General features: G+C 39.1%; 1 protein-coding gene across 9 annotated transcripts in view; it reads left to right on the top strand.

Annotated features, from left to right (window-relative positions):
- The window catches only part of ZDHHC17 (zinc finger DHHC-type palmitoyltransferase 17), a 248,781-nt gene that overhangs the window by 119,391 nt on the left and 115,532 nt on the right, over window positions 1-13,858 (top strand). The gene's annotated exons all lie outside the window — the stretch shown is intronic.

Below are 13,858 nucleotides of genomic sequence, written 5' to 3'. Positions count from 1 at the left end.
GAGAGGTGGGATAAGGAGGGTGGAGGGAGACGCAAGAGGGAGGGAATATGGGGATATATGTATGCACATAGCTGCTTCACTTTGTTATACAGCAGAAAGTAACACAACAATGTAAAGCAATTATACTCCAATAAAGATGTTAAAAAAAATTACAACAATCGAGCCCTTTGGAATATTACCAATTATTTAAAGCATGTAATTGGAGCCCAAGAAGGAGAGCTGAGATAGTGGGGGGTTTTCTAACACTTCTCCAAAAATTTTTAAAGTTATCAACTCACAGAACCAAGAAGCACAGCAAACTATAAGCAAGATAAACACAAAGCAAGCACACATATGTATATTATAGTCAAACTACAACATCTTTAAAGTGCTGAAAGAAAAAAGTCAACCTACAATATACCCAAATGATTCCTTAAAAAGAAATACAAAATGAAGACATTTTTAGATAGATCAAAGATGAGAGAGTTTGTTGACAGCTGACCTAAACTACCAGAAATTGTAAAAGAAATTCTTTGGTCTAAAGGGAAATTATATCAGATAAAAGCCAGATTAGCAGGAAAGGCCTAACATATTTAAAAAAGTTTACTTTAGTTCATATATATATATGTTACACGTATTTCATATATATATATATATATATATATTTTTTTTTTTTTTTTTTTGCGGTACATGGGCCTCTCACTGTTGTGGCCTCTCCTGCTGTGGAGCACAGGCTCCAGACGCGCAGGCGCGGCAGCCATGGCTCACGGGCCCAGCTGCTCCGCGGCATGTGGGATCTTCCTGGACCGGAGCACGAACCCATGTCCCCTGCATCGGCAGGCGGACTCTCAACCACTGCGCCACCAGAGAAGCCCCTATTTCATATATTCTTAGATAGACAGATACATACATACATACATACATAGATTATAGTAAACTGCAAAAACTGGCAGGAAAATATTATGGAATATAGGGTCCCATTTCTAAAGGCAAGAAATAACCACAGAATACTTAATAGAACGCTAATGAGTGGTACAGAGCCATTATGAATGCAATTTAGGTGTCAGCAGGAGGGCAGTCACTCTATAATCCTGAGTTCCAGATATGATTTACTCAAACCCCCCATTTCCATGCCTTTAATTCCTCTGTTCTCTGCATGTTTGTGTGTATTTTTTTAAATCTCTGCTGTGACAGTGACACAAGCTGGGTCATAGCCCATGCTTTCTGTTCCCCTTACCCATTCCAGAATCATCTTGTAGAAAAAGATTGTATCAAGTAGCAGAAATTTTACTGAAGACAGCAGCCTGCATATCCCACTTCAAACAACTGAAAATTGTTTGTAGACCATTCCTGTTCTGAAATGGCCCTTCTTTATACTGCTGTCAAGGTTTTCTTACTGGCTTCCTCACTCATGTACCACTCATCCTTCCACCATCGCATAAGCTTCTCTCTTTGTCCTGCCACCTTTCTCATCCTTTTTTCTCTTCTTTTCTGTTCTCTCTCTCAATCAAAATTTGAGCTAACTCAAAATGTTCTCATGCAGAGAAGTTTAAACACTCTTCTCATTGCTTTGGCTCCTGTCCACTCTCACATTCATCCCAGATCTGCTTCATTGCATAACTCCAGGGCTGCTTACATTTTAGTTCGTGTAAATGGGGTTCCCTGGAGATGTGCAGTTCAGGGACAGAGCGTGGCGGCGCTACCTTCACTTTATTAAGGTATTTTCCTAATCAAAGACTGTTCTGGTGTCAACTATTATGCTAATAATCTCCCACCTACATTATATAAATGATCTACAAATTTTTTTTAGAAGATTGAATAAGTGGAAAACTATGCTGTACACTTGGATGGCAAGTCTAATGGAAAAATGTCTAGGTGTCATCAGTTCTAATTAAGATATCAGCAGGTTTTTCTTTTCTTTTTTTGTTATATGACAACGATTTTATAATACATTTGAATAATTGAACAGGAGAGAAAATAAAGAAATACATCTTTTGGGGAAAAGTGAGAACAAATATTAGATCCTATAATGATCACTAACTGTAACTGTAACTGTAACTGTAACTGTCATCTATATAGTCTATATCTATATATATATATCTATATAGTCATCTAACTAGCTAGTTTCCCATCTAGCTAACTGGTTATTTTTGATCTATCTTTTGTGGACCTCTGAAGCATCTCTTTTCCCTTCTTTCAATAACGTCTTCCCCTTCTTCAGGTACAAGGCATCACCCCCCAACTATGTATCCCATATGGTTTTGGGAAGCTGCCAATCACAGGATCCCATTCCCTGGCCTAAAGGTGGACATGCAACACAGGCAGGACCAATCAGAGTAAACTATCCTCTTGACCAAAATGATTGGTCCAGGGATACGTAAATGGCTCAAGTCACTCAGAGTTTTCCCTGGAAATATTCAAAATGAAGCTGAAAAAATATATCCTCTTCTGGGAAAGATAACTGGGATGATATTAGCCCAAGACTGCTGGCAGATATGTTTTTCTGCCAGTGGAAATAGCCCATCTGTTAAATGAAAGAACGAATCCAAGCAGAAGTAAGTAAACATGAGAGATGGAGTGAACAAGAAAAAAAATCCTGAAGGTACTGAGTCCCAGTTTGAATTTCTGAAGCTCCAGAACCTATCTGGTTCCTGAAGGTCTCCTCTCAAATCTCAAAGTTTTCCTAGTATATTTCTTATCATACAGACATAGCTACAGAGATAGAGATATAACTACAGGGAATATTTCTCCTTTCTCTGCCCACCTCTCTCCTGGTTACCCCACCCAGAAGAGGAAAGGAAATGCCATTCTGATTGTTTAGGATCCCAGACACGTTTTAGGGTTATGATTTATTATTGGATGATTTCACTCAGATAATGATGGTGATCATGGTGGGGATGGTATGGTGGTAGTAAGAGTATTAATATTTGTAGTAGTAGCACTGCAGTAATACTGCTCCTGGGTGTGCCAGAAAGTGCCTGGATGTCCTGAAGTTTCCTAGATATGATTTGCCTCTGGAGTTGAGGTGGGGCTCAGTGGTTTGCGATAATAGATGATATAGAATCCATAATTGGTATGGAATAATAGAATCTGAGCAGACAAATCACATGAGTTATTTTACACAAACTCTAAGGGAGTTTTACCAAGGGTGGAACTCTCCAAATTTCTCCTTTACTGCAAACACTGGGACCCTTCTTATTTGGCGAAAATCTGGGCATTCTATCTTAGCTTTAAGCTATCTAAGTTGGCTTGTGTATTTCTCTGGGTTATCCTATGTTACGCAAGGATAATAAGGCCTCCCAAGTATACTGCACTATTGAGAGAGCTCAAGATTCCCTTTCTAATTCTTCCCGGCATGCTTTTCTGCCATTCCCTCTCATTCGTCACCTGCTTTTTCCTCCCTTACCTTTAGGGAGCTCTCTAATGAAGCCACTGTCTAATGAGTCTTTCTTCTGTCTTGGATGTTTATTCATTGATTCATTTATTTATTCAAATCTATATTTAGTAAGTACCTACTATGTGCCATCATTGTTCCAGTTGTACCCAGGTGCTTTTAGCATGATAGGAAAACAGATACGGAAACACTTTAATACAAAATTGTTAAATCCAGCCCCATTTAGCAAGGCCATGATAGGGTTGGTCTAGCAACCTTGTCTCAGTATCTCAGTGTTTCCTTCCTTTTCTTTCCTGTGTTATCTACCCAGTTTCCTCCCAGGGGTGTAGTTGGGGACACTTAGTTCAATCTTCTATTCATAAGCAAATTCTAGCAACTCCTAAACTTCTCATAGCTCTGCTTACAAAGCAGGGGAAGAACAACTGCCCCCAACTATAACACTTGGTGCCTTCCTCTGTAGGCATACCATAATATCAGAGCCCCTGGCCATAATTCCAAAACACTTGGCTTTCTCTAGGGCAGGGATAGGAAGTAGGGAAAATTCCACAACCCTGATCCTGCAAAATAATTCCTACTGCCCTACCGGACATGGCAATGGCAGGGCAGTAGGAGGACACATGAACTTGAGGACAAATGATAGCAGTAACTTCACTGTTGGCTACTGAAAATATAATTCCATGCAATAAATTGCTCTCATAAAATTGAATTCAGTAGTTCATTTGTATTAGTACTTATATTATCTGTGTAGATTAAAAAGTGACCTTTAAATTTCAGTTTTACACACTTTTATTTACTTTCCTCTCATACTTCAATTGCTTAGCATCCTAAAATACCACCTACTATGACTGGCACAGAGGCATGGTTTAATTACCGTTTAATTTTATAACAGAGTTTAACTGTATTTTTTGTTGTTTTTTGGATTGTGTAGTAATGCAAAATTGTGACTGCATTTAAAAATCTTTTTTATTATAAAAAGTAGTGTATGCTTGCTGTGCAAATAGAGTTAAGAAATAAAAAGAAATTATCCTATTTTTTGCTCTCAAATTCCACTTCCCAGAAGTCACACCGTTTGATATGTGTCATTCCAGATTTTTAAGCATGTACAGTTGTTCCCCACAAATGAGCTTATGACTGTGTATACACACACACACACGCGCACACACACACACACATGCACACACACTCTTATATTTAGCTTTTTCCACGTAACAATCTGTCCATGTCATCCAGATATTTCACAGTACAGATGTACTATGATGCACTTAACTGTTTATCTATTGAAATACAATTTAAATGATTTTAGATTTTCACTATTACAAACATTGTTACAATAAGTGACTTTGTAATGTATATTCTTGCATGCTTATGTGATGTATCTGGAAGGCAACTTTCTAGAAATGGAATTGCTGGGCCAAAGATTAGATGTACTTGATATTTACATAGATACCACAAAAATGCCATCCAAAAAGGTTATGCCAGCCTGTGTTCTTACCAACAGCATGTGTCTGAGAGCATCTGTTTTAAATCTTTGCCAATCTGTTAGTGAAACATGGTACAGCATTGTTATTTTGATATGCATTTCTTTAATCGTGGATGAGATCTAGCACTTCTCATACATGTATTAACCATTCATATTTCTTCTTCTCTGAGTTATATTCTTTTTGAGACTGGATTTTTATATTGCAAATAATTTCTAAGAAAGAGTACATGGTTTTGCGTTTCATATTAAGAAACTCTGAAAATTTTAAAGCTTATAATTAAAATTAGAATTATATTGGTACCAGGGTCATGTATAATGAAATAATGGTTTTTACTTTGGGGAAAAGCTCTCCAGTCCATCTGTGTCTACTTGCATTCGCCATACCCAGGAATGATAGTCTCAGACATTCACATACTCTTTAAAAAGCTGCACAATGACATGTTTTATTGTAACCATGAGGCTCAAAAATATAAAAGTCATAGAGGATGGGCTGGCTCAGTGCCAATAGCACAGAAAACAGCTTTTCAGAGGTTATGTAAGAAGGAGGTAAGAAACTACATGATTATGCCATGTGTGAAATTAAAAAGCTGGGGTTGGCCCAGATCTCAAGTGCAGCTGGGAAAGAAACAGGAGCAGTAGTCAAATGCAAAGGAGAAAATCACCAGCACTGGTGTGAATTCGAATACTGTTTGCCACACAAAGATTAAGCAAAGGACCTATTTATCTTTGTTTCAATTCAAGGTAAGTAGATCTCCAACATAGGGAAGCCCCTGAGTAGGACAAACCAACTGCTTTAGTTTTAGTTTGTTTGGTGGTGGTTGTTTTTGGTTGCAAGTGCAGGAGCCTGACTCAAACTAGTTCAGGCTAAAGGAGAATTCACCGGTTTATGTAAAAGAAAGTTGAGAGATTAACAATGTTCTAGTGTCAGTGAGTTCACGGCTGATTCTAAAGGGCTGTGCCTTATCCTCCAGCTCTTGCCTGCTTTTCTCTGCTTGGGCTCCTTCTCAGGCAGGCTCTCCCTACAAGGTAGAAGAGATGGCTGAGAATATAAAGATGGATAAGACATCATCCCTATTTTTTTTATTTATTTTTTATTTTTTATTTTTTGGCGGTACGCGGGTCTCTCACTGTTGTGGCCTCTCCCGTTGCGGAGCACAGGCTCCGGATGCACAGACTCAGCGGCCATGGCTCACGGGCCCAGCTGCTCCGCGGCATGTGGGATCTTCCCAGACCGGGGCACGAACCCGTGTCCCCTGCATCGGCAGGCGGACTCTCAACCACTGCGCCACTAGGGAAGCCCTTCTTTTCATTTTATAAAAATTTATTATTAAGGTCATTTCCAGAGAATGCATCTTTATCCCCTTTACTTAAACTAATTCCTTCTTTTCTTGGACTATTTTTGTTCTCTTTCTACATATAATCACTATAGTAAATTCTGGAATATATGTAATTTTTTACCTTTTCACAAAGTCACATTTCATATTTCATTTATTTCATTTGTACTTGCCCAAGAATGTAATCTTTATATTTTTATTAATGGCTACCTAATCCTAATTGTTCATTGACTAAAGGCACATTTTTTTTATATTTAAAGGGCAATTTTAGGTTCACAACAAAATTGAGGGAAAGGTACACAGATTTCTCATGTACCCCCTGCCTTCACACATGCGTAGCCTCCCCCATTACCAACATTCCCCATTAGAGTGGTACATTTGTTACAATTAATGAACCTACATTGACACATCATTATCAGCCAAAGTCCATAGTTTACAGTACAGTTCATTCTTGGCGTTGTACGTTCTATGGGTTTGGACAAATGTTAATGACATGTATCCTCCATTATAGTATCATAGAGAATTTTCAATGCCCTAAACATTCCCTGGGCTTTGCCTACTCTTTCCTCACCTGTACCCACCCCCGAACCCTGGACAACCACCGATCTTTTTATTGTCTCCATAGTTTTGCCTTTTCCAGAATGTCATATATTTAGAATCATACAATATGTAGCCTTTATTTTTTATTTTATTTTGTTATTTTAAAATTAATTTTTATTGCAGTATAGTTGCCAATAAGTAGCCTTTTAAAATTGGCTTCTTTGGGCTTCCCTGGTGGCGTGGTGGTTGGGAGTCCGTCTGCCGATGCGGGGGACACGGGTTCGTGCCCCGGCCTGGGAAGATCCCACATTCCGCGGAGTGTGTGGGCCCGTGAGCCATGGCCGCTGAGCCTGCGCGTCGGGAGCCTGTGCTCCGCAACAGGAGAGGCCACAACAGTTGAGAGGCCCGCGTACCGCAAAAAAAAAAAAAAGACTTCTTTCACTGAGTAATATGCATTTAAGTTTCCTCCATGTCGTTTAATGGCTTGTTGGCTCATTTTTTTTTGACCCTGAATAATACTCCATTGTATGTACCACAATTTGTCCATTCACCTACTGAAGGACACCTTGGTTCCTTCCAAGTTTTGGCAGTAAAGAATAAAGCTTCTATAAACATCCATATGCAGGTTTTTATGTGTGGACATAAAATTTCAACTCCTTTGGGTAACTACCAACAAGCATGATTGCTGGATCTTATGGTATGAGTATAGTTCATTTCGGATGAAGCTGCCAAACTGCCTTCCAAAGTGGCTGTCCCATTTTGCATTCCCACCAGCAATGCATGAGAGTTCCTGCTGCTCCTCCACATCATGGCCAGCATTAGGTGTTGTCAGTGTTCCAGATTTTGACCTTTTTAATAGGTATATAGTGGAGTCTCGTTTTAATTTGCGTTTCCCTGATGACGTGTTGTGGAGCAGCTTTTCATAAGCTTATTTGTCATCTGTATATCTTCTCTGGTAATGTGTCTGTTCAGACTGTGGCCTATTTTTAATCAGGTTGTTTGTTTTCTTATTGTTGAATTTTAAGCATTCTTTGTATAATTTGGATAAGTCCTTTAACAGATGTGTCTTTTGCAAATATTTTCTCCCAGTCTGTGGCTTGTACTCTCATGCTTGTGACATTGTTTTTTGCAGAGCAGAAGCTTTTAAGTTTTAATAAGCCTAGCTTATCCATTATTTCTTTCATGGATCATCCCTTTGGTGTTGTATCTAGAAAGTCATCACCATAAGCAAGGTCATCTAGGTTTTTTCCTATAGTATCTTCTAGAAGTTTTTATAGTTTGCATTTAGATCTGTCATCCATTTTGAGTTAATCTTTGTGAAGGGTTTAAGGTCTATGTCTAGAGTCACTTTTTTTGTGTGCATGTGGATGTCCAGTTGTTCCAGCACCATTTGTTGAAAACACTATCTTTGCTCTATTGTAATGCCTTATCTCATTTGTCAGATAAGTTCACTATCTATACCAGGGTCTATTTCTGGGCTTTCTATTTTGTTCCATTGATCTATTTGTCTAGTCTTTCACCAATAACACACTGTCCTGATTACTATAGCTGTATAGTTAGTCTTAAATTGGGTAGTGTCATCCTTGACCTTTGTTATTTTCTTTCAATATTTGTTGACTATTCTGTTTTTTGCCTCTCCATATATGCTTTAGAATCATTTTGTCAATATCCACAGAATAACTTTCTGGGATTTTGATTGGGATTGCCTTGGATTTATATATCAAGCTGGGAAGAACAATATTGACTCTTCCTATCTATGAAAATGGAATACCTCTCCACTTATTTAGTTCTTTAATTTGGTTCTTAAGAGTTTTGCAGTTTTCCTCATACAGATCCTGTACATATTTTGTTAGATTTATACCAGTTATTTCATTTTTGTAAATTGCATTGTGTTCTTAATTTCAAATTCCACTTGTTCACTGCTAGTATACAGGAAAGCAATTGACTTATGTGTATTAATCTTGTATCCTGCAAACTTGCTATAATCAATTATTAGCTCCAGGATTTTTTTTGTCACATCTCTTAGATTTTCTACATAGATGATCACACCATCTGCAAACAAAGACAGTTTAATTTCTTCCTTCTCAATCTGTATACCTTTTATTAAATTTTCTTCTCTTATGGCATTAACTAGTACTTCCAGTATGGTGCTGAAAGGAGCAATGAGAGGGAATATCCTTGCCTTATTCCTGATTTTAGTGGGAAAGCTTCTAGTTTCTCACCACTAAGTGTGATGTTAGCTGTAGATATTTGTTTTTCATTTTTTTTTTTTTTTTTTTTTTTCGCGGTACGTGGGCCTCTCACTGTTGTGGCCTCTCCCGTTGCAGAGCACAAGCTCAGCGGCCACGGCTCACGGGCCCAGCCGCTCCGCGGCATATGGGATCCTCCCGGAGCGGGTCATGAACCCGCGTCCCCTGCAGCGGCAGGCGGACTCTCAACCACTGCACCACCAGGGAAGCCCCTGTTTTTCATTTTTAAAATCAAGTTGAGGATGTTCCCATTTATTTCTAATTTACTGAGAGTTTTTATGATGAATGGGTATTAGATTTTGTCAAATGCTTCTTCCGCATCTATTGATATGATCATTTTATTTTTCTTTTTTAGCCTATTGATGTGATGGATTATGTTAATTGATTTCCATTGAATCAGCCTGTGTGGCTGGGATAAATCCCACTTGGTTGAGTTAGGAAGTATTCTTTCTGATTCTGTCCTCTAAAAAAGATTGTAGAGAATCAGTATAACTTCCTCCTTAAATGTTAAATCAAGGTACACTTTTAAAGTACAGTTTGTACTTGGTAACTATATGATAGCTTAGAGTGAAAGAGCTCAAATCCTAAGCACAGTGCCCTGAATTATCATCATGGGAAAAGGAAGTGCTAGATCACCTAGAAACCTGTCCTTGGTTTGTTTCAGAGCACTCCTCTCCTGATTTCTACATTTACTGAAAACCTACTATATGACAGCAGGCATTGTACTAGGTGCTTGATAATTAATTAATTAATTACACATGCACATATATGCATATATGTGAATAAATATATATCCATTTATTTTGTTTAAAATTAAAATTTTTTATTTTGACATAATTTCAGACCTTTGTTGCAATAAGTGAATAAAGAATTTCTACAAATCCTTCACTCAGATTCCTCAAATATTTACATTTTATTATCATTTCTCTTGGAGACTTTCAGCCATGATGTTCCATTATTCTTAAATACTTCAGCATATATTTCCTAAAAACAAGAACATTCTTTTATATAACCATAGAACAATGATTAAAATAAGGAAATTAGCATTGATGCAAAAGGATTGTCTACTATATGGATTGTATTCAAATTTTGGCAATTGTTCCAATAAGTGTCTGCTATAGGAAAACAAAATTCTGGATCATACGTTGCATTCAATTTTTATTTAATTTGGAATAATTCCTCACTCTTCCTTTGTCTTTCATGACATTGACATTTTTTTAGGAGTACAGGCCATAAATTTTGTAGAATGTCCCTTAGTTTGGGTTTGTCAGATGTTTATTCACAATTAGATTCAGGATATGACTTTTGGTAGGAATAACACAGAAGCGACATTGTGTTCTTCTCAATGCATCATTTCAGGAGACACATAATGCCAATTTATTCCATGTCCCTATTTTTAAAGTACTTAGCATCTAGGAGTGGTGACAGGCACGCAGAGAAATAACTTTGACGTAGTCTGATTATCACAAGTCAGATGTACATGTGCGTAGACATGTTTTATTCATTCTTCATATTTTCTTGGCTTACCTTTTTGCTCCAACCATTGCTGTTGCAGCCAACTATGCTCTGCCACAGCCTTGCCTCAATTGCATGGAGCATCTCCTACTTTGCAGTAGGAATTCTCTGCCACCATCACCTGGGATGCCTGCAGAAGCCCATCCAGCTATTCTGGCACAGGCACAGACTGGAAAGTGCTGACACTCACTGGAGAAACCACTGAGGGGTAGAGCCAGTGAATCAATCATCAACTGATTCCGTGTCAGTCAGTTCTGACAATTCTGAGGCACAATTACACAGCTCTTCAAAGGCTCTCATCAGGACAAAGCTCTTGGTACCCACAGTGGTGACCAGCTCAAAAATGCATGCTTGGATTGGCTTTCTTTCCTTCTATTTACCATTCTTCTCCATACTCACACTCCTGTCTCTTGGAATTACTTCCAAAGCAAACCAACGGCATCTAAACCCTTGTCTCAGACTCTACCTTTCGAGGGAACCCAAGATAAGACATTTGATCTCAGGAGTAGACCTAGAAAGCAGACACCCAGAAAAGGATTCTGGAACTGAATCCCTCGCCAGACACTTGCACTTTTGGTGCAAAGTGTGGGTGGTGATAACCCCTGGCCTGAATCAGCATCACTAAGACTTTTACTGGTAGATGACTGGGATGAATTATAGGTAGAAGGTCAAGCATTTGCTTATGAACTAAGGATAACCCTTGAACAGCTGGAAGGCAATGGTAATTATAAGACCTGTGGATTGGCTTATTTTTGTTAAGGGCTCATGAAAACTTAAAAAAAAAAGAAAAAGAAAAAAGAAAGAAAGAAAAAAAAGAAGGGACAGGCTCAAGTTACCAACTTTCAAGTCTAGGCAGGCTGTGAAAACCAGAAAGCATCCAAGGCAGTATTTAAAGAGGTGTTTATCTTTTGTATCCACAGAGCAAACTGTGCTCACAATCAGACCCAGGATTGAGTTGTAAGGTAGCATAGCTACAAAGGAGACTGAAATACTGTCTTGACAAGTCTTCTATGCCAAAGGCAGGGACCTAAAAGGGAATAACTGGAAACCTGAGACTTGCAACAGTAGCATTTAGATGAACAAGCCTGAGAAATGTCAAAATGTCTTCTGAAATCTGTGTTGGTACAAGTAGCTTCCTCTGCTCTGCTTAAGAATAGCCTACCTTTTCTGGAGCCCCTGCAAAAACCTGTATGAAGCAATAGACACATAAACAAAGATCTGTAAGACCTGGTTAATATTTATTTACCTGAAGGAACTGAGGAGTGAATCCTGAAAGTGTTGGATCAGTGAAGGCAAGTGTGGACAGAAGAGAATTAACTAACATTGAAAAACACCTGGAGTTTCATGACATAGCAAGGACACATGGAGCTAGTTCTAATATATTGCTGGGATGGCTCCTTAAAGCTTAGATAGGATGAAGGCCTATAGCAAATGAAGGAGAGATTCTAGAAGTGCCTTGACTTCCTTGAGGAAGGTGTCAGAAGGCTCTGGGAGGTTAGAATGTAAGAACAAATGTATAATATTATACCTGAGAACCCACCATCTGACTATGTCTCTTGTAAGAGCCCAGTGGACACACCTATCTCCAAGGCAGTAAGAAATACAGTGGTGAGGGTACCACTGACATCTTTGAGAAGCTCAGTGGTATTTATCCACTGTAGGTGACAGTAAGAGATGCTGCTATGGGACTGGGCTCCTTAATATTAATTCGATTGATAAGAACACAAAATAGCAGAGGCCAGATGGTAGTACCTGACCAACAGAAGGAAGTGTACATAATTGTGATAATGCAAGGCCAGAATGGCAACCAGAATATCTTCACCCACAGGGCTCTGTTATAATGACTAATAGACCATGGTGTGTCTCAGGGCAAGTTAAATGAGCATCCACTAGGGTGTTACTTGATCTATATGTACAACCACACACACACACACACACAAAAATCAACAGCTGGTTAAAAGAAGGCAGACGACAAAGAAACTATAAGGGACTTAAAATAACTACACGCATGCAGTTAGGGCAATTATCAACAATAAGATACAAAAAGGTCATAAACTAGCTGCCGTTTTGGAGGTGTGGGGAGCAAAGGCATGGTATTTCCCCAAATCCCTGCACACAGTAGCACCAAGGGGCTGGCCAGACCACCTAAGCACCCCACCTCCAGCCCAACCCACCAATAGGCCCCTACCAGTCATCCCATTGAAGGAACCAGCCTGCCCTCCTTGGAGCAAGCAAGGGCACCTGTTACTTGGTTTCATTCGCTCGTGCTGCATGCAGCACAAGTCCCAGTAAAAGCCTTACCTGAATTTCTTATCTGGCCTCTTATCAATTTCTATTGATTAAAGGGTCCAAGGACACGGGGTCGGTAACAGCACCACATCCCTAAATTAAAAACATGTCAAATTCCACATATTCCCCTTAATTCTCTAATTTGATTTTATCTACACCAGTGACATAGGGTAAGGAGGGGCAAGATGAAGACTGAATTGTTGAAGTGAAAATTATTTCTGTCCATGTTAAAAGGTGTCTGAAAGCAGTTTGGAGCTCCAAAGGCAGAACCCTAATTCTGACTAGTTCTGCATACTGGGTGGAAGAGTCAAAACCAAAATTCTTGGTTTGGGCCAGGACCAAAAGAATGAAAATGTTGCTTTTTCTCATTTCAGTCTGAGAAAAATGCTTTTTCTCATTTCAGTCTGAGAAAAAGCAACAGTGCTGGAACACAGACATAGCCAGCCACAAAGTTAACAGGGAAGCTACTTTTTCCCCCCTGCGATGCAGCATCTGTCAAATGCCATATCTACCCCTCCTTGAGTGATACTGTTCTCTTGCCAGTGATGCCCAGATCCACTTTACTATTTTCGTTTATTACTAGACTACCCAATTACTGAACGGGCCCTCTCCTCACGACAGCATCCAATCCCTGGTTAATCCTCTTTTCCTAATCCCGCCTCAGAAACAGCATCCAATCCAGAACTGATCCCTGCTCTCCCTAGACCTAGAGTCCTTTGGCGGGAACCTAAACTTTACAAAAGACTCTTTCTCCTCCCTTTTCCAGTAGTATCCAAGCTTCCTCTGGAGTGCCCTTCCTCTTGATTTACAAATAAATCTGATGTTATCGGATTGCAGGCTTCTTCCAGTTTGGCTTTAACACGAGACAGGTTAGTATCAGGATCTCTACTAGATGTTCCACGATTTTTGCTACATCGTCCTCTGAGCAGATTGGATTTTCGATTTTTAATAGCTAAAAACAAAGATAAATGCTTTCTATAACAGTCGCATCAGCACATTTCTAGAAAGCAATCCCCTCCACCCCCCATGCAGCCCTAGTATCCGTTTAATAATGGCTTTAGTCATTTTATCTGGTTCT

Source organism: Phocoena sinus, chromosome 10 (genome assembly GCF_008692025.1).
Source record: "Phocoena sinus isolate mPhoSin1 chromosome 10, mPhoSin1.pri, whole genome shotgun sequence".
Lineage (NCBI taxonomy): Eukaryota > Metazoa > Chordata > Mammalia > Artiodactyla > Phocoenidae > Phocoena > Phocoena sinus.
The sequence above is the reverse complement of the archived record's forward strand: the minus strand, read 5'-3'. Positions and strand labels throughout refer to the sequence as shown.